This window comes from Mastigoproctus giganteus, chromosome 4 (assembly GCF_048544385.1).
Source record: "Mastigoproctus giganteus isolate SK-2022 chromosome 4, ASM4854438v1, whole genome shotgun sequence".
NCBI classification, from domain to species: Eukaryota; Metazoa; Arthropoda; class Arachnida; order Uropygi; family Thelyphonidae; genus Mastigoproctus; species Mastigoproctus giganteus.
Genome location: NC_143578.1, coordinates 242,810,018 through 242,829,727, shown reverse-complemented (window position 1 = coordinate 242,829,727; position 19,710 = coordinate 242,810,018). Strand labels below are relative to the sequence as shown.

Sequence of the window (19,710 nt, the reverse complement as noted above, 5' to 3'; positions counted from 1 at the left end):
ACTTCTAATCTCTCTTGGCACAAGCACATTAGAAATATTGCTTCCTCTGCATCTAAAAAAAACTGGGTTTTCTCTTTCGCTCTTGGCGTTACTTTTCTTCCAAACAGCTGTTCATTCTGTACAAATTTGTTATGGGCCTATATGAGAGCTTGAAGGATAGGGTGGATGCCCTCGAAGGATTACAAGTGAGGGGCCCATCAAGCTCTCAGCTGCCCACACCAATGCCAGAGCTTGCACTTGGTCATCGCGGAACACAGCGGCAACCCCCAAGGCAGAATGCGCTGGTCCCAAAGGAACTAGTAGTTGTTGGTGACTCTATTGTCAGGGAAACGGGAAACATGCTTTGTAAAAAGGATAGGTGGAATAGGACCAGGGTATGTCTGCCAGGGGCAAAAGTTGATGACGTTGTAGAGCGGATATCATCTTTTAAGGGCACAAAAGGTGATATAGTTGTACACGTTGGCACTAATGACATTAAGAGTAGGAGACCGGCGGAATTACTTGACAAGTACAGGTCACTGATGAAAAAAAGCCGTGAATTAGGGTTGAAATTGAAAGTGTCTGCAATTCTGCCCAGACACGATAGGAGGGAGTATATGATGAGAGCCCTGTCAATCAATTCGGCCCTGGAAAGATTGTGCAGGGCTCAAGGGGTAGAATTTTTTTCAGCCTGGTCTGTACTTGTTAACAGGAGAGACTGCTTCTACAGGGATGGGATACACTTAAATAGAAAGGGTGCAAGAATGTTTGCTGATGCTATCGAGGCAATGTTAGGTGGGTCGGAAAACTGCTAGATTGGGGGGATACAAGGACTAATAGATTAACAGTAGCCACTGGCAGAGGTGAAAGTGATTCTTGCATTGCTTCTATTGGAATGAGCCGCAGCCTGGAAAATAAGATGCAGGATATTTCAGAGACTGCTGGGAATCATTGGGGTACAAGTAAACACATGGGTTGTGTTAGGGTAGCTAAGAAAAAGAACAGGTGCATGTATACTTGTGTGTACACCAATGCTAGGAGTTTAGTAAATAAATTTGATGAATTTGAGGTATTGCTCAAAACATCAAAGGCAGATATTGTGGGGATTTCAGAGACGTGGTGTCACACAGATATAAGAAATGCAGAACTGGAATTTGGGGAGTACAATGTCTACAGAAAGGATAGACAGGATAGGAAGGGAGGAGGGGTTATGCTATTAGTTAAAAAACACATAAAATCCAAGGAAGTGAAGCCAGTCGACATCGCTGGACAGTGCAGTGTCGAGTCAGTTTGGTGTGACATAAGCATTGGGAGATCAAAATTGAGAGTAGGAGTGTGCTATAGGCCTAATGACTCTGATGAGTATAATAAGAAACTGTTCGGAGAAATAGAGTGGGCCAGTAAATCAGAGAGTCTTATAATGGGAGATTTTAATTTCCCAGATATTGACTGGAATTTGGGGGCTGGTCACTCACACAGTAGCAAGGCTTTTGTGGATTTATTGGATGATTGTTTTCTACATCAGCATGTTCGGGAGGCAACTAGAGGGAGTAATACTCTTGATTTGATTATCAGTAGTGATTCTTCATGCATTAAGAATCTGCAGATAAATGAACCACTTGGTGGCAGTGATCACAGTGTGCTGAAGTGGGAGTTACTCAAAGAGGTAACTACCATTAGGGGTAAAGGGAAGGGGTATTGCTTTCGTAAAGGCGACTACAATGGACTGAGACAGTATTTAAATTCTATACAGTGGGATCAACTGATGATATTGCCAACAGCAAATTCAAAATGGGAAGCATTCAAAGAACTTATCGTGGAAGCTACTAGGCTTTACATACCAACTAAGAAATATTGTTCAAGGTTTAGGCCTAAATGGTTGTCAGATGAACTAATGAGGCATATGGCAGAGAAGAAAAATGCATGGGATACATACAAATTAACACGTGACACGGACGCCTATGATAGATACAAGTTGATCTGTAACCAAGTTACAAAGGAGGTTAGGCAGGCGAAGGCAGATTACGAGAGATCCTTGGCAAGGGATGCGAAGAAAAACAGCAAAGAGTTCTTTACTTATGTAAACTCTAGAAGGAAGGGGATGAATCAGATTGGTCCACTTGAGATCGATGGGTCAACTGTTGATGACCCTGCTCGGGTAGCTAACAAACTAAATGAATATTTTGCATCGACATTCACACATGAGGAGTTATTCAGCGAGGGGAATGCCAGAGGTGTATTCAACTCTAGCAGTAAGCTAGAGAATCTTGTAATAACTGAGAGCAAAGTGGAGGAGAAATTGTTGAAGATAAACACAAGAAAGGCACCTGGGGTGGATGGGATCTATCCAGTTATATTAAAGGAGGCAGCAAAGGAGGTAAGCAAACCCTTAGCCATAATTATGAGAGCTTCCTTGGACTCAGGGGAGGTACCCATTGACTGGAGATGTGCAAATGTGACCCCAATTCACAAAGGGGGATCAAAGGCTGACACAAGTAATTATAGACCTGTGAGTTTAACTTCTGTTCCCGGAAAATTAATGGAGGCACTGGTGAAAGAAGCACTGCAGGATCATCTAGACAAGACTTCAGTTATAGCTAGGACACAGCATGGTTTTGTTAAGGGGAAGTCTTGCCTGACCAATTTGATTGGATACTATGATGCAGTCACAAAAGAACTGGATGCAGGGAATAACTTTGATATTATATACTTGGATCTTAGAAAGGCTTTTGATACTGTTGCACATGGAAGACTGCTGCACAAATTGGAGCAGTGTGGCATTGGAGGCAAGTTGCTGCTATGGATAAAGGGGTGGTTGAGGGGGAGAAGACAGAGAGTGGTAATCAATGGACACTGCTCATCGTGGACTAATGTTATTAGTGGAGTCCCTCAGGGTTCAGTATTGGGGCCTTTATTGTTTTCTGTATTTATAAATGATATTGATGATGGTATATCAGGCTTAATGTCCAAGTTTGCAGACGATACGAAGGTTGGCAGGGTTGTCAAGGACACTACTGACACTATGCTGCTGCAACAGGATTTGGAAAGGTTGAGCAGATGGGCTTCGAGGTGGCAAATGAAGTTTAACATTGACAAATGTAAAGTACTACATATGGGAAACAGCAACCCCAGAGCAACGTATCAACTCTGTGGTACTACACTGACAGTGGTAGAGAATGAAAGGGACCTGGGGGTGGTGGTGCAGGCAGATATGAAGTTCTCTGAGCAGTGCAGACGAGCTGCAAGAGTAGCTCATGGTGTATTGTCAATGATATATAGGAATTTTTCTAGCAGGGATAAGGAGGTGATTATTCCCTTGTATAAGGCAATGGTCAGGCCACACCTAGAGTACTGTATACAGGCCTGGAGGCCTCATTTCAGGAAGGATGTAGAGCTGCTGGAACGAGTACAGAGAAGGGCAACTAGATTGGTGAATGGGACAAAGGGGTTCTCTTACGAAGAAAGGCTTAAGTTTTGCAAATTACAGTGTCTGGAAACTAGGCACCAGCGGGGTGATCTGATAGAGGTGTACAAAGCCTTGAATGGTTTAAGCATGCTCAATGCTGATGGGATTCTTCCTCTAGCTCAGAAAAATCACCTGAGAGGGCATAAATTCAAATTGAGGAAAGACAGATGTAGGATAGATGTGCGGAAATTTGCCTTTAGCCAGCGGGTGGTTGGTGGGTGGAACAGACTTCCATCCCTTGTCGTGGAAGTTGATTGCCTAAATAAGTTTAAGGCTCAGCTGGGCAGGTATTTCGAACGAACAGAGGGGTGAAGTGGAAGTGGTTATTTTTATTTATTTATGTTACTTTTTTTTTTTTTTTTTTTGGCTGATGCTGCATAAGCTTGCTTTCTTGCATCAAATGCCTCTACTAATGCTAATGCTAATGCTAATTGCAAATCCGCCCTACCATAGAATATTGTTCCCACATCTGGGGTGGTGCCCAAAAAACCTCTCTCAGGCTTCTAGATTCCATTCAGAAGAGAGCAGTTAGGTTAATTAAAGTGGAGTCTCTCCACTCACTGTCTCATAGACGTACTGTTTCTGCTGAATGCCTTTTCTACAGACACTTCCATGGGCACTGTTCTTCTGAATTGGCTTCTATAATTCCCACTCTCTCTTTCAAAACAGTCCGAACACATGCCGCCACCAGCCAACATCCATTTACTGTCTAACTTAAAACTCACAGAATCAACTTTTCATCTTCCTTGTTTATTCATTCAACTGCCATTTTCTGGAACGACCTTCCTTCTTACGTACTTCCTGAAAATTACAGCCTTCAAAAGTTCAAATCTAATGTCAACAAATATCTTTTTTTGTCTTCTCAACCTGCAACCCAAGCACAATATTAAGTACTATAGGTTCTAATGCCTCTTGTGTTTGCAGTTTTTATAAAAAAAAAAAAAAAATAGACCAGCCTTGCAAACAAAATTTACTGTTGATATCAACAATTGCCATGACTGAATCAGCACCTGAAAATTTTCCTCACAAAGACTGCTGGTGAATTATACAATGAAATTGCATTGGTTTTTTAATATTTTTACTCTAAAGATGGACCCATGAACCCAATTTTAGTATCGACCCTATTTTTGAGTGTGCTTCTGACACACTCAAATATATTTTCTCCTGTTGTTGTAGTTTTCAATGCAACTAGCTCTTCAGTTCCTTCAAAACTTTGCTTTACACCTCATAAAAATTAGTAATTATAACTTCACTCTCATCAACTGCTATTGAAAAATGTATGAATTCAAGAACTTTTTCTATGAGTTGATTTCACACATCGCCTCCTAAATCTTCAAATATTCTCCTTACAGTTGATGAAGATAACTTACAGATGCAAAATTTTTTACATTCTCGGGACATACTTCTTCTGCAATTGCGAAACAAATTCGTTTTGCAGATTCTCTATCTGTAAAGGCCCTTCCTTCTTCGGCAATGATTTGGGAGTCTTGAAAACTAACTCTAATTGCAGATAAATTTTGATGAGTAAAAGTTCTAATCTTCTGTTGTTGACTCTGAAAAGTCTGGGTTTGTTCTTGGAGTTTTCTCTGCCTCAAGGCTCTTTGAAATTCATTGTAATTTGAGGCATAGTGATTTTGTGGTGTAGTGATGTTTCACATTATATTCCTTGAACACTGACAAGGCTTCATTGCAAATAAGACAAGTGCAAGTATCATTAATCAGTGCAAAAAATAATTAATTGGCCACTGCTCTTTGAAAACGCGACACAGCATCAACTTCTTTTTTCTATGTCAACTTCAACATTATTTTTATGGAGTCACTGGAATAAAAAATTTAAAAAAAAATGCTCGTAACATAAATTTATTTACAAATTTGAAATAAATTTTTAAGGTTTATTACAAAAAAAATTTAAACAGTTGATTTTTAGCAAATCGTTTCTGTAGCTTTTCGTACAACAGGGAATGTGATTTTAATTACAACCAAAAAGGTAACATCAGATAAAAACAGTACCTACTTATTTGACTACAAAACACGACACTAACTTGTTGTTTTCGCCCAGATTTTCATAAAGCTATTTGTTGAGGCTACCAAAGATGGCTGGACGTGCGAAGCATTCAATTGAAACAACACCTCTGTATTTTCTCTTAACAGTTTATTAAACGAAAATCATATACACAAGACTCTAACAAGGGTTTAACTTAAAACTTAAGAAGTGAACTTGGTACTAAAGAAAAATATTTACAACATAATGGGCAGAAAATTACCTCTACTATGAAAGGAGAAGGTCACTATGGAGGGGATGCAAGCATCACCCAAGCCAAGGGATTAGGAAATCCCTAATTGCTGTCTCTAATGGTTATTGCTATTTAATGACAGGGTCAAGATTAACGAATTATTTTAATGATGTTTCAAAGAATAAGCTTTGAGTGGAAATAAAAGAATTAATATCTAACAAGACTAAGCTGATGACACAGAGGTGTCAAACACTATTAATCAACTGACAAATGTTAAAATAATCTGTAAAATGTGTTTTTCATAAATTTTTGTGATCTAATTAATATAAACATTAATTTTTACAATCTAATTAAAATATACATGGGCCGGAATTGGCCCACAGGCTGTATTTTGGGGACCCCTGGTCTAGATACATCTCTGAACAGTCCGGGTTATGTCCACTCTTGCAGACCATCTGCATCCCTTCATGGTCATTGTGCACCCACAGAGCAATGGACTCTTCCAGCAGGACAATGTGCCTCCCCACAAAGCCATGGTGACTAGAACATGGTTCGAAGAGCAATTCGCAGATTTTACCACCATGGAATGGCTTCCCCATTCACTAGCCATGAAACCTGCGGAGCATCTTTGGGATGCTGTGGAAAGGTCCATTCAAGCTTCGGATACTCCATCCAGGAACGTGATGGAATTATGGACAGCAGTACAGCAAGCATGGTGGAAATACTTGTGGAACGCTTTTGTGAACTAGTAGACTCAATGCCTCGCAATGTAACTGCTCTTATCTGGGGGAAAGGTGGAACTACCCATTACCAGGTAGGTATCCCATGATTTCTGTCCACTCAGTGTATATCAAATAAGTTTCATGTATGTTGAGTATAAAAGTGTGGGTGCACACACACATTTTTATCCCCAACATGAATATTTTTTATTTCTCCAGGTGGGCTCTACAGAGCAAGTACACGTGTACATATGCATGCATGCGTGTGCACGCACAATTTTTTGAAGCCAATTTGAAACTGCTATGTTCTGCCTGTTTCCAAGTAATTGCACACTGTTTCCAACAGACAGCAACAGCTTTGAAATCAAAGAAGAAAATCACACTTGCCAGTCATTGTTGCAAACAGTAATCAATTTGGGATTATAGAAGTCATAAATAGATGTAAATAATATTACCATATCAGAAAGAAAAGTTGTTACTTGCTGTTACTTTTTAACAGCAAGTTTTTTTTTTTTTTATTAAAGATTTTAAATTTAAGAATTAGAATTTTGTTTCTAAATTGTGATTTGTTAATAATTTCAATCTAATTTAAATCGAAACAGAAACAAACTAGTATTTAAATGTATTTAAGTTAAATTTTCAAAATTTAACTTAATTCCCCAAATGTGTGTGTCCGACACACACATTTGGGGAACTCAATCCTGAAAGTCCACATATGGTTCATGAAATAACTCCTAAAACAGTTAACATACCAAAAAACAGTTAACATACCAAAAAACAGTTAACATACCAAAACCACAAAGATATAGGGTCATATGATAATCTTCACTTAATCCTTCCTGAGAGAAGTATATGGGTATCACTGAACAAAAATTAAAAGGATTACTGCAGACCAGTAATCACTTTAATTGTCATGTACATGGTAATTCCTTGGGTCCTTGAAGGTGTCTCAGACAAGGCCTGACGTAGCCCAGTGGTCAGGAGCGAGAGTGCATAGCATGCGTTCCTTGAATGGACCGGGGTTCAAGCCCGTGACTACTAAATACGATAAATATTTGTATTGACGATTTACTGTAAACTCTACTGACTTGGTTGTCGTGCCGGAGTATAAACAGAAAATTTATTTATTTATTTATTTATTTATTCTCTCAAATATGCCAATATGTGCTAGCTACCTGGGAGTCTAAACTGCTGATGAAACTGATATTCAGGTGACACTCAAGTGAAGTGGACCCAATTTCAGCGAAGTCTGGCCAGTCTGTGACTGCCAAATCCTATGCTTGTACCTTCGTGATGGTGGGACTAGTGGTAACCCCGAGTATAACCCCCCCGTGCAAGTTTTGAAATACAGCACCAAGCACACTGTGGGTTACCATCCAGGAGTGAACCAACTGTAGTCGAGATGTGGCATCCATACCACACAGAGGAATACCTCTCTCTTACAAGGCAATAATTAGTGGTAGATGGCTCTCGTGAACTGGTGCAATACCACCAGTAGGGGCTTGAATTGATGGACTTATGTTTAGTCTCTAGAGCATAGATCCAGTAAATTCTCTCCCATCTCTTCCACCATGCAATCAAGAGGTTAATGATGGACATCATTAACCTCTCCTTTGTAACCAAGTCACAAAGGAGATTAGGCAAGCAAAGGCAGATTATGAGAAATCCTTGGCAACGGATGCAAAGAAAAACAACAAAGAGTTCTTTACCTATGTAAACTCTAGAAGGAAAGGGATGAATCAGATTGGTCCACTGGATATTGATGGTTCAGCTGTTGACGATCCTGCTCAAGTGGCTAACAAACTAAATGAGTATTTTGCATCTACATTCACCCATGAGGAGTTATTCAGAGAGGGGAATGCCAGAGGTGAGTTAAACTCTGGCAGTGAGATGGATTATTCTGTAATAACTGAGAGGAAAGTGGACAAGAAATTGTTGAAGATAAACATAAAAAAAAGGCACCGGGGTGGACGGGATCTATCCAGTTATATTAAAGGAGGCAGCAAAGGAAGTAAGCAAACCCTTAGCCATAACTATGAGAACTTCTTTGGACTCAGGGGAGGTACCCATAGACGGGAGATGTGCAAATGTGACCCCAATTCACAAAGGAGGGTCGAAGGCTGACACAAGTAATTATAGACCTGTGAGTTTAACTTCTGTTCCAGGAAAATTAATGGAGGCACTGGTTAAAGAAGCACTGCAGGATCATCTAGACAAGACTTCAGTTATAGCTTGAACACAGCATGGTTTGGTTATGGGAAAGTCTTGCCTGACCTATTTGATTGGATACTATGATGTAGTTACAAAGGAACTGGATGCAGGGAACAACTTTGATATCATATATTTGGATCTTAGAAAGGCTTTTGATACTGTTGCACATGGAAGACTGCTGCACAAATTGGAGCAGTGTGGCATTTGAGGCAAATTGCTGCTATGGATAAAGGGATGGTTGAGTGGGAGAAGACAGAGAGTAGTAATCAATGGACACTGCTCATCGTGGACTAATGTTATTAGTGGAGTCCCTCAGGGTTCAGTACTGGGTCCATTGTTGTTTTCTGTATTTATAAATGACACTGATGACGGTATATCAGGCTTAATGTCCAAGTTTTCAGATTATACAGAGGTTGGCAGGGTTTTTAAGGACACTAATGACAGTATGCTGCTGCAACAGGATCTAGAAAAGTTGAGCAGATGGGCTGAGAGGTGGCAAATGAAGTTTAACATTGACAAATGTAAAGTACTACATATGGGAAACAGCAACCCCAGAGCAACATATCAACTCTGTGGTACTACACTGACAGTGGTAGAGAATGAAAAGGACCTGGGGGTAATTGTGCAGGCAGATATGAAGTTCTCTGAGCAGTGCAGACGGGCTGCAAGAGTAGCTCATGGCGTCTTGTCAATGATATACAGGAATTTTTCTAGCAGGGATAAGGAGGTGATTATTCCCTTGTATAAGGCAATGGTCAGGCCACACCTTGAATACTGTATACAGGTCTGGAGGCCTCATTTCAAGAAGGATGTAGAGCTGCTGGAACGAGTACAGAGAAGGGCAACAAGGTTAGCGAACGGAACGAAGGGTTGCTCTTACGAAGAAAGGCTTAAGTTTTGCAAATTACAGTGTCTGGAGACTAGGCACCGGCGAGGTGATCTGATAGAGGTGTATAAGGCCCTGAATGGTTTGAGCATGCTCAATGCTGATGGGATTCTTCCTCTTGCTCAGAATAATCACCTGAGAGGGCATAAATTCAAATTGAGGATAGACAGATGTAGGATAGATGTGCAGAAATTTGCCTTTAGCCAGCGGGTAGTTGGTTGGTTGGTGGAACAGACTTCCATCACTTGTTGTTGAAGTTGATAGCCTAAACAAATTTAAGGCTCAGCTGGACAGGTATTTCGATCGAATGGAGGGGTGAAATGGGAGTGGGGTGTTTTTTTTTTTTTTGGCTGATGCTGAATAAGCTTGCTTTTTTGCATGATATGCCTCTACTAATACTAATGCTCTGCCCTCGCTTGCTTAACCTCCTTTGTGACTTGATTACATACTAGCTTATATCTACCACAGGCTTCTATGTCGCCTGATAAATTATATGCATCCCATGCATTTTTCTTCTCTGCCACAAGCCTCATTACTTCATCTGACATCCATTTAGGCCTATTCTATTCTATACAATAGGATGTTACCAATGATGAATTCTAAATGGGAAGCCTTCGGGTACTTAATCTTGACGGCTACTAGGCTTTTCATACTAATTAAGAAATACTGTTCAAGCTTCAGGCCTAAATGGATGGCGGATGAATTAATGAGGCTCGTGGCAGAGAAGAAAAATGCATGGTATGCATATAAATTATCAGGCGACACATAAGCCTACAACAGATATAAACTTTTTTTTTTTTTTTTTTTTTTGATTTGGTAGTTTTTGGCGCATCGGCTTCTGTGGTCATATTGCACCTCCCAAGGTTTTTGCAGTACTTTGATCCAAGCCCGAGGCGGGAATCGAACCTGCGACCTTTGGATTGCCGGGCAGGTACTTTACCCACTCGGCTAGCCCGGTCGGCAGATTTAAACTAGTCTGTTATAAAGTCACAAAGGAGATTAGGCATGCAAAGGCAGATTACGAGAAATCTTAGGCAAAGGAAAAACAGCAAAGAGTTCTTTACTTATGTAAACTCTAGAAGGAAAGGAATGAATCAGATTGGACCACCTAACATAGATGGGTTGACTATTGATGATCATGCTCAGGTAGCTTATAAACTGAATGAGTATTTTGCATCTACATTCACACATGAGGATTTATTCAAGGAGGGGAAATGCCAGAAGTTTATCAAACTCTAACAGGGAGCTAAGCGATTCTGTAATAACTGAAAACAAAGTGGAGGAGAAATTGTTGAAGTTAAACATAAAGAAGGCACCTGGGGCAGATGTAATCTATCCAGTTATAATGGAGGCAGCAAGGGAAGTAAGCAAACCCCATTTGCACATATACAGTCCCCATGGACTGTATATGTGCAAATGTATCCCCAATTCACAAGGGGGGGGGTTCGAAGGGCAACACAAATAATTATAGACCTGTTAGTTTAACTTTTGTTCTGGGGAAAATAATGTAGTCACTGGTTAAAGATGTGATACCGAATCACCTAGACAACATAGCAGTAGCTGAGACACAGCATGGGTTTGTTAAGGGGAAGTATTATATGACCAATTTGATTGGATACTATGATGTGGTCACAAAGGAACTGGATGCAAAAAATAATTTTGATATCATATACTTGGATTTGAGGAGAGCTTTTGATACTGTTGCACATGGAAGACTTCTGTACAAATTGGAGCAGTATGGCATTAGGGGCAAGTTACTGCAATGAATAAAGGGATGGTTGAATGGGAGATGGTAGAGAGTGGTAATAAATGGACACTGCTGTACGTGGACTAATGTTATTAGTGGAGTTCCCCAGGTTTTGGTGCTGGGCCCATTGCTGTTTTGTGTATTTATCAATGATATCGATGAAGGCCTGATATATCAGGCTTAATGTCCAAATTTGCAGATGATACAAATGTTGGAAGTGTTGTTAATGACAGTATGCTACTGCAACAGGATCTAGAAAGTTAGGCAGATGAGCTGAGAAGAGGCAACTGAAGTTTAACATTGGCAAATGCAAAGTACTGCATATGGGTAGCAATAACCAAGGAGAAACATACCAACTATGTTGTACTACACTCAATGAGGTGGAGAATGAAAAAGACCTGGGTGGTAATTGTGCAGTCAGATATGTAGTTTTCTGAGCAGTGCAAGTGGGCTGCCAGAGCAGGTCATGGAGTTTTGTCATTGATATATAGGAATTTTGCTAGCAGAGACAAGGACGTGATTAACCCTTTGTATAAGGCAGTGGTCAGGCCACACCTTGAGTACTGTATACAGGTCTGGAGGCCTCATTTTAGGAAGGATGTAGAGTTGCTAGAACGAATACAGAGAAGGGCAACAAGATTGGGAGAGGAACAAAGGGCTGGGCTTAATGCTGACGGGATACTTCCGCTTGCTCAGACTAAGAACCTGAGTGGGTATAGATTCAAATTGAGGAATGGCAGTTGTAGAATAGATGTGTAGAAGTTTGCCTTTAGCCAACGGGTAGTTGATTGCTGGAACAGACTTCCATTTGTTAGCATTAGCATTAGTAGAGGCATTTGATGCAAGAAAGCAAGCTTATGCAGCATCAGCCAAAAAAAAAAAAAAAAAAACACACTTCCACTTCACCCCTCTGTTCGTTCAAAATACCTGTCCAGTTGAGCCTTAAACTTATTTAGGCTATCAACCTCCACCACAAGGGATGGAAGTCTGTTCCACCAACCAACCACCCGCTGGCTAAAGGCAAATTTCCGCACGTCTATCCTACATCTGTCTTTCCTCAATTTGAATTTATGCCCTCTCAGGTGATTTTTCTGAGCTAGAGGAAGAATCCCATCAGCATTGAGCATGCTTAAACCATTCAAGGCTTTATACACCTCTGTCAGATCACCTCGCAGGTGCCTAGTCTCCAGACACTGTAATTTGCAAAACTTAAGCCTTTCTTCGTAAGAGCACCCCTTTGTTCCATTCACTAATCTTGTTGCCCTTCTCTGTACTCGTTCCAGCAGCTCTACATCCTTCTTGAAATGAGGCCTCCAGACCTGTATACAGTACTCTAGGTGTGGCCTGACCATCGCCTTATACAATGGAATAATCACCTCCTTATCCCTGCTGGAAAAATTCCTGTATATCATTGACAATACTCCATGAGCTACTCTTGCAGCCTGTCTGCACTGCTCAGAGAACTTCATATCTGCCTGCACAACCACCCCCAAGTCCCTTTCATTCTCTACCACTGTCAGTGTAGTACCACAGAGTTGATACGTTGCTCTGGGGTTGCTGTTTCCCATGTGTAGTACTTTACATTTGTCAATGTTAAACTTCATTTGCCACCTCTCAGCCCATCTGCTCAACCTTTCCAGATCCTGTTGCAGCAGCATAGTGTCAGCAGTGTCCTTGACAACCCTGCCAACCTTTGTATCGTCCGCAAACTTGGACATTAAGCCCGATATACCATCTTCAATATCATTTATAAATACAGAAAACAATAATGGACCCAACACTGAGCCCTGAGGGACTCCACTAATAACATCAGTCCACGATGAGCAGTGTCCATTGATTACCACTCTCTGTCTTCTCCCCCTCAACCACCCCTTTATCCATAGCAGCAATTTGCCTCCAATGTCACACTGCTCCAATTTGTGTAGCAGTCTTCCATGTGCAACAGTATCAAAAGCCTTTCTAAGATCCAAGTATATAATATCAAAGTTATTCCCTGCATCCAGTTCTTTTGTGACTGCATCATAGTATCCAATCAAGTTGGTCAGGCAAGACCTCCCCTTAACAAAACCATGCTGTGTCTGAGCTATAACTGAAGTCTTGTCTAAATGATCCTGCAGTGCTTCTTTAACCAGTGCCTCCATTAATTTTCCTGGAACAGAAGTTAAGCTCACAGGTCTATAATTACTTGTGTCAGCCTTTGATCCTCCTTTGTGAAATGGGGTCACATTTGCACATTTCCAGTCTATGGGTACCTCCCCTGAGTCCAAGGAAGCTCTCATAATTATGGCTAAGGGCTTGCTTACTTCCTTTGCTGCCTCCTTTAATATAACTGGATAGATCCCATCCACCCCGGGTGCCTTTCTTGTGTTTATCTTCAACAGTTTCTCCTCCACTTTACTCCCAGTTATTTCAAGATTCTGTAGCTTACTGCTAGAGTTGAATACACCTCTGGCATTCCCCTCGCTGAATAACTCCTCATGTGTGAATGTCGATGCAAAATATTCATTTAGTTTGTTAGCAACCTGAGCAGGATCATCAACACTTGACCCATCAATATCAAGTGGACCAATCTGATTCATCCCCTTCCTTCTAGAGTTTACATAAGTAAAGAACTCTTTGCTGTTTTTCTTTGCATCCCTTGCCAAGGATTTCTCGTAATCTGCCTTCGCCTGCCTAACCTCCTTTGTAACTTGGTTGCATATCAACTTGTATCTATCATAGGCTTCTGTGTCATGTGTTAATTTGTATGTATCCCATGCATTTTTCTTCTCTGCCATATGCCTCATTAGTTCATCTGACATCCATTTTGGCCTAAACCTTGAACAATATTTCTTAGTTGGTATGTAAAGCCTAGTAGCTTCCAAGATAAGTTCTTTGAATGCTTCCCATTTTGAATTTGCTGTTGGTAACATCATCAGTTGGTCCCACTGTATAGAATTTAAATACTGTCTCAGTCCATCGTAGTCGCCTTTACGGAAGCAATAACCCTTCCCTTTACCCCTAATGGTAGTTACCTCTTTGAGTAAATCCCACTTCAGCACACTGTGATCACTGCCACCTAGTGGTTCATTTATCTGCAGATTCTTAATGCATGAAGAATCACTGCTGATAATCAAATCAAGAGTATTACTCCCTCTAGTTGCCTCCCGAACATGCTGATGTAGAAAACAATCATCTAATAAATCCACAAAAGTCCTGCTAGTGTGTGAGTAACCAGCCCCCAAATTCCAGTCAATATCTGGGAAATTAAAATCTCCCATTATAAGACACTCTGATTTACTGGCCCACTCTATTTCCCTGTACAGTTCCTTATTATACTCATCAGAGTCATTAGGCCTATAGCACACTCCTACTCTCAATTTTGATCTCCCAATGTTTATGTCACACCAAACTGACTCCACACTGCACTGTTCAGCGATGTCGACTGGCTTCACTTCCTTGGTTTTTATGTGTTTCTTAACTAATAGCATAACCCCTCCTCCCTTCCTATCCTGTCTATCCTTTCTGTAGACGTTGTACTCCCCAAATTGCAGTTCTGCATCCCTTATATCTGTGTGACACCAAGTCTCTGATATCCCAATAACATCTGCCTTCGAAAGTACTGCATATGGGTAGCAATAACCAAGGAGAAACATACCAACTATGTTGTACTACACTCAATGAGGTGGAGAATGAAAAAGACCTGGGTGGTAATTGTGCAGTCAGATATGTAGTTTTCTGAGCAGTGCAAGTGGGCTGCCAGAGCAGGTCATGGAGTTTTGTCATTGATATATAGGAATTTTGCTAGCAGAGACAAGGAAGTGATTAACCCTTTGTATAAGGCAGTGGTCAGGCCACACCTTGAGTACTGTATACAGGTCTGGAGGCCTCATTTTAGGAAGGATGTAGAGTTGCTAGAACGAATACAGAGAAGGGCAACAAGATTGGGAGAGGAACAAAGGGCTGGGCTTAATGCTGACGGGATACTTCCGCTTGCTCAGACTAAGAACCTGAGTGGGTATAGATTCAAATTGAGGAATGGCAGTTGTAGAATAGATGTGCAGAAGTTTGCCTTTAGCCAACGGGTAGTTGATTGCTGGAACAGACTTCCATTTGTTGTCGTGGAAGTTCTGCAAGTTTCAACATCTGGAAACTAGGCACCTGCGAAGTGATCTGATTGAGGTGTATAAGGTCTTGAATGGTTTGAGCAGGCTCAATGCTAATGGGCTACTTCCTCAGATTAAGAACCTGAGGGGGCATTGATTCAAATTGAGGAAAGAGAGTTGTAGAATAGATGTGCGGAAGTTTGACTTTAGCCAATGGGTAGCTGATTGCTGGAACAGACTTCCGTCTGTTGTTGTGGAAGTTGATCGCTTAAATAAATTTAAGGCTGAACTAGACAAACATTTGGATTGACCAAATGTGTGAAATGGGAAGGTTTTTTTTTTTTTTTTTTTGCTGATGCTGTATAAGCTTGCTTTCTTGCATTGTATTCTTCAACTAATGCTTCTTTTTTTTTCAAATAAATTTCTAACTTTCATTTATTTTTTTTATGTACATGAAAACAAAATACAGTCGGACCTCTGTTTAACGAACTTCCATACAGTGATTTTTTTCTATGTAGCGAACTTTTTTGATTTCCTGTTGGTCATTACATTGAAAATAGTTGCCATATAACAAAGAAAATTTCCATATAATGAACTAATTTCTAGAGATCTGGGTACGCATTGTTCATACCTCTGACCTTTAGGAAATAGAGCTGATGCTGTAGAAAGCACGAATTAAGAGAAAAAGACTAAGAATTAATCCCTTTAGGTGTTAAGAGCTAAGGGGATTAATTCCACGGATTAAGAGCAAAAACATTTTACAATTTAGTGGTGCCCGTAAAACCCTACAGGAGGAAACTGACCAAACATGGCACAGAACAGAAAAGGATGAAAGGTTTTGAGACAGGTCCAGCAGTGGGTCAGTGATGGCTAAAAAGAAGAATTAAAACCTATACATCCTATAGACTATTGTACTGAGAAGTCGCGCTGGTCAACTGCTATCTGTGTCCATAGCATTAGCATTAGTAGAGGCATATGATGCAAGAAAGCAAGCTTATTCAGCATCAGCCAAAAAAAAAAAAAAAAAAAAAAAACAACCACTACTCCCATTTCACCCCTCAGTTCGTTCGAAATACCTGTCCAGCTGAGCCTTAAATTTGTTTAGGCTATCAACTTCAACAACAAGCGATGGGAGTCTATTCCACAAACCAACTGCCCGCTGGCTAAAGGCAAATTTCCGCACATCTATCCGACATCCGTCCTTCCTCAATTTGAATTTATGCCCTCTCAGGTGATTATTCTGAGCAAGAGGAAGAATCCCATCGGCATTGAGCATGCTCAAGTCATTCAAAGCCTTATACACCTCTATCAGATCACCTCGCCGATGCCTAGTCTCCAGGCTCTGTAATTTGCAAAACTTAAGCCTTTCTTCGTAAGAGCAACCCCTTTGTTCCATTCACTAATCTTGTTGCCCTTCTCTGTACTCGTTCCAGCAGCTCTACATCCTTCTTGAAATGAGGCCTCCAGACCTGTATACAGTACTCAAGGTGTGGCCTGACCAATGCCTTATGCAACGGAATAATCACATCCCTGTCCCTGCTAGAAAAATTCCTGTATATCATTGACAAGACACCATGAGCTACTCTTGCAGCTCGTCTGCACTGCTCAGAGAACTTCATATCTGCCTGCACAATTACCCCCAGGTCCTTTTCATTCTCTACCACTGTCAGCGTAGTACCACAGAGTTGATACGTTAATCTGGGGTTACTGTTTCCCATATGTAGTACTTTACATTTGTCAATGTTAAACTTCATTTGCCACCTCTCAGCCCATCTGCTTAACCTTTCCAGATCCTGTTGCAGCAGCATAGTATCAGTAGTGTCCTTAACAACCCTGCCAACCTTGGTATCGTCTGCAAACTTGGACATTAAGCCTGATACACCATCATCAATATCATTTATAAATACAGAAAACAACAATGGACCCAACACTGAACCCTGAGGAACTCCACTAATAACATTAGTCCACGTTGAGCAGTGTCCATTGATTACCACTCTCTGTAATCAATAGCAATTGGCAAAGATTAAGGCATATTCCCAACAAGGATAACATGCCATGGTATACCTGTGTTCTACTATTACACCCTAATAGAGAATTAGGCGAGAGTGATTTTCCTTTATCCAGGAAATTCATCTGTTGTTTCGAAGAAATGAGTCATCCACACTTTCATTAAATTTCACCTGTCTCTGTTTACATGGTAGTTACAAGTGGTCCCTAATTTCAGTTTTGGTTTAGCTACTGCGCAAGTAACCTTAGAGTGTCTAAGAGGAATTCCTTGAATGTAGTGGAAAAAGTGGAAGTGCTTAATAGTGTACATTGGGGTGTTAAAAAAAATTTGCTTTAAAATTTGGTATTCCTGCCAATAAGTATGTTAACCGTTCTGAAAAACCGTGTTTCGATTTTCAAACTGTTTGAGGAAATGGGATCCAGTTAAAAGCGTGTGAAATTATGCCTCTGTGAAGATGTAGATGAAGAAGTTTTTAAGTGAATAAAGTTGATTCAAGAAAAAAACGTGCCGATGTCAGAGCCATTAATAAAAGAAAAAGCTATCGAGTACACATATTTTCTGGAGCATAAAACATTCCAACCCAGTTCTGGTTGGCAGGACAAATTTAAAAAGTGCCGTGGCTTACTCAAAAAAGTTATTTCTAATGAAAGTGGAGATACAATCGAAGAAGACTGTACCCATTGGAAAGCATTAGTAAAGGCACATGATGGAAGGAAGCAAGCTTATATAGCATCAGCCAAAAAAAAAAAAAACAAAAAGAAACACACGCCCTACTCATTTCACCCATCCACTCGCTCCAAATGTTTGTCTAGTTCTGCCTTGAATTTATTTAAGCTATCAACTTCTACAACAACAGATGTAAGTTTATTCCAGCAACCAACCACCCTCTGGCTAAAGGCTAACTTCCGCACATCTATCCTACAATTGCCTTTCCTCAATTTGAATTTATGACCTCTCAGGCGATTATTCTGAGCAAGAGGAAGAATCCCATCAGCACTGAGCATGCTCAAACCATTCAGGGATTTATACACCTCAATCAGATCACCTCGCAGATGTCTAGTCTCCAGATACTGTAATTCGCAAAAAGAAACAGTTTGATAAAAAATTTTGAACAGTGGATTTTAAATTTCGATAGAAAGATGATGAAAGAAAACAGTAAAATCTCATTGATTGTCGACAACTGCCCTGCCCAACTTTCACTCGGTAATTTCGAAACTTACAAGTGTGAAGCTTGTTTTCTTCCGTCCGAATACCTCTTCTGAACTGCAACCAATGGACCAAGGCATTATCAAGAATTTGAAAATGTACTACTGAAGGTGCATACTGAAAAAAATTATGCTGAGAATAGCAACCAACTAACCTATAGATTCTGTTATAGATTTGCGGAGGTGCATATCAGAGGTGGCAAAAGTGTGGAGTCAAGATGTGGTAGAAATAACGATTAAGAATTGTTTTTCTTAATAGTTAAAATGCCAATTAACAGTGATGACAGAGATGAACTACTACAAGACATTGAGCAAGGAAGAGTTCCAAGCGAGGTTTGATCAGTGGAGAAATTGTACTTGACAAATTTTTAGGAACTGATAATGATGTCATAGTAGCTGAATATCCCAGTGACTCCAAAATTTTGGAGTGTATTTAAAGAATTAAGTAACAATATTGAAGATGAGTTGAATGAAAATGAGAGCAATAGCAATATTAAACCTTCCAAACAAATGTTGGCAGTATTTGAAACTTTGCGTCGAAGCCTTCACTGTGAAGAAAATGTGCCAGAAAATAATTTGAGTGTATAAACAAATGCGAACATTTTTATGAACGGTGTACAGTAGAATCCAGTGTACAATAGAAAAAAAAAAATTTTACAACATAATTCTTAAAAGTGTACTACTACTGTGCACATCATGTAAGTAGTCATTTCTTGATATGTATGTATTAATAAATTAATTGTTTTAAAATGTTAGAAAATTTATTCATTCCCACTTATTTCTGATTTATTTCCCATCTTTTACTATATTTTGAATTTACAGTATTTTTCATTGCTGAAAAGGTCATATTTCTTTATAACAAAATTTCTGTTTAACGAATTTTTTCAATGGGACCATCGATTTCGTTATATAGAGGTCTGGCTGTATATCACATCACATAGTAGTAACAGTACATATGATTTTTTGCTAAGTACAGAATAAAAAAAGAACAAAAGCAAGCAATGTATAACTTATTCTATTTTCAAAATTAAACTGAATTATTCTGTTCTGTTGTCTCCATTAATGAAGTCCAAAATCTGTAGTGATTATTCATAATTAATTATTAAAATCTGTTATATACACATTTTAAAATTTTAAGACCAAATTTTACATTTGAATTTTGCCAGAAAA

General features: G+C 39.9%; 1 protein-coding gene across 4 annotated transcripts in view; it reads right to left on the bottom strand.

Annotated features, from left to right (window-relative positions):
* stmA (Protein EFR3 homolog stmA) overlaps positions 1 to 19,710 on the bottom strand; it is a 227,380-nt gene that overhangs the window by 166,968 nt on the left and 40,702 nt on the right. The window lies entirely within an intron of this gene.